This window comes from Elephantulus edwardii, unplaced genomic scaffold (genome assembly GCF_000299155.1).
Source record: "Elephantulus edwardii isolate Elephantulus edwardi_28Jun2011 unplaced genomic scaffold, EleEdw1.0 scaffold00188, whole genome shotgun sequence".
Taxonomy (NCBI): Eukaryota; Metazoa; Chordata; class Mammalia; order Macroscelidea; family Macroscelididae; genus Elephantulus; species Elephantulus edwardii.
In genome coordinates, this window is record NW_006399938.1 from 3,223,066 (window position 1) to 3,225,106 (window position 2,041).

The window sequence follows — 2,041 nt, forward strand, 5'->3', positions numbered from 1 at the left end:
GATCACAGTTCATCTTAGACTGATCCAAGCCATAGACCATGAGCACGGGGCTGTCGGCGTGGGGGCCATACTCGGGTGGTGGGGGAGGGGATATGCCCCTACTGAGGGACATAACGGGGCCCCAGCGGTGACCCCCCACTGGTGGGCCCATCCGTCTCCCTTCGTAGTGAGGTGGGGGGGGCCCATAGCCCTCATCACGATAATGGCTGTGGTACCCACCGTGGGGCCCTCTTGAGGGGTGGGAAGGAAAGAGAGGGAGAACGGGTGAGAATTTGCGTGGCGGACGACGGGCAGGGGCACATGAGCCACGAGAGTCCACGGAAGGGAACCCCCTGCCCTCACCATATTCTGCAGGGTGATCTAGGAGTGAGAGCTGTTTCTGGTATTGTTGGGGTTGCTGCCAGGGTCACCTTGTCCACTGAGGTTGGGGCTTGTGTAATCCCAAGTATCCTGATCATTCTTGAAGACATTCAAGCGTGTAGGCTTTGCATACTCGATCTTCAGAGTGCAACAGCCAGTAATAGATGCAAGCCCCATTGAGGGAGGCCTTGGCCCGCTGTACACTTTGTAGAGTCAAATTCCACCATAGCCTGGACACCATTCTTCCGGAAAATGACAATTCTCTGGACAGGTCCACAAGGGTTACAAATAGTGTAAAGAACATCCGTAGTAATGGAATAGATAGGATTTAGGATAGTAAAGAGCAGTACACTGTTGACACTCCGAGAGTCATCTGAATCCCCAGGGCGAGAGATCTTCTGGCTGGTAGAGTAATGGACAAAAGCTGGGTGATCAGCAATGTAGATTTGGTTGTCAGCTGCATAGTTCACTGCATTGCAAGCCCTCAACACGTCTTCAAACTCCACCAGAGGCTGTCTCTTTTTAGGTATTACCACCACATAATTGATGGGTCCAAATTCCTGTAAAGCCTCCACGAGGTCAGCCTCCACGAGGTCAGCCTCCACCACACCACCCATCAGGCCCCTGATGTAAACAACTGGTGAGGCAGGACTTTTATGCAGATCATCGTACTTCTCATCTCTCTTTGCTGGTTTTCTCTTCAATGAGTTAGAAATCTTAATCTCTACCCCTCCGCCGCCGCCTGCCACCCCGGATCCTCCGCCGCCACCACCGCTTCCGTGCCGTTCTTGAGCCTTTTAGGCGCCCGGCCTCCCTCACTGCCGCGGTAGTAGCGGCCACCACCACCTCCGCCCCCCGCCGCCCTCTCCACCATCTCTCCCGCCCACTGCTCCTCCAGTTGCTGCCTCTGCTCCAGACGCCACCGCCGCTTCACAGATAGTGCATCAAATAGCCAGCCAAAGAAGAATTAGTACTTAAGTTTGTAAAATATCTAAATCTGATCATGGTAGCCTTTTGATTCATGACATAATAACTAGGTAGTATATGAGTTGTTGTTTTTAAGTAAGATTAAGTCAGAATCAACTCATAGTTGACCCTCAGAGATATATTTTAAGAGATAATAAGTGACACAAGATTGTCCATCTTTCTCTCACGGGCAGTTAATTTCTTCAAGCCACTTGTATTTGAGTTGGCAACACAGTTTCTTATCACCAAGCCACTAGACTCCCTAGTATGAGAAGACAGTACTAAAATTCTGATTTCAGATTTTAAGGTTTGCAAATGTATATGCTATAATTATTCACATTTTAAATATGGCTTACTTCTCTGGTATTTTAATATAAAAATAAAGATTCTTATTAAAATTAATTATGTTGTTAAGTGCCGTTGAGTTGTAGACAACTCATAGCAACGCTATGAATGAAACACTTGAACACTTGTATAACTGGTTGTTTCTCCATGTTCATAGGGTTTCCTAAGGCAAGCCATTTTGGAAGAGGATGCCACTCCTGCTTTCAAGCCTGTTTTACTCGGAGAGCTCCACCGAACACTGTCCACTATGGTTAACCATTAACACATTTGGCGCACCATTGTCATAATGTTTAACATCATGTGAAGCATGAGTTACCTCCGTACAGCAATACACAGACCAGTGCTATACCACTATGTTGTTGTTGTTGTT

The 2,041-nt window shown here is 47.9% G+C and overlaps 1 protein-coding gene and 1 pseudogene across 2 annotated transcripts in view; both read right to left on the bottom strand.

The window, feature by feature from the left end:
• Positions 1–1,285, bottom strand: part of LOC102852292 — a 5,507-nt pseudogene extending 4,222 nt beyond the window's left edge.
• SPOCK3 (sparc/osteonectin, cwcv and kazal-like domains proteoglycan (testican) 3) overlaps positions 1–2,041 on the bottom strand; it is a 699,451-nt gene that overhangs the window by 197,557 nt on the left and 499,853 nt on the right. The gene's annotated exons all lie outside the window — the stretch shown is intronic.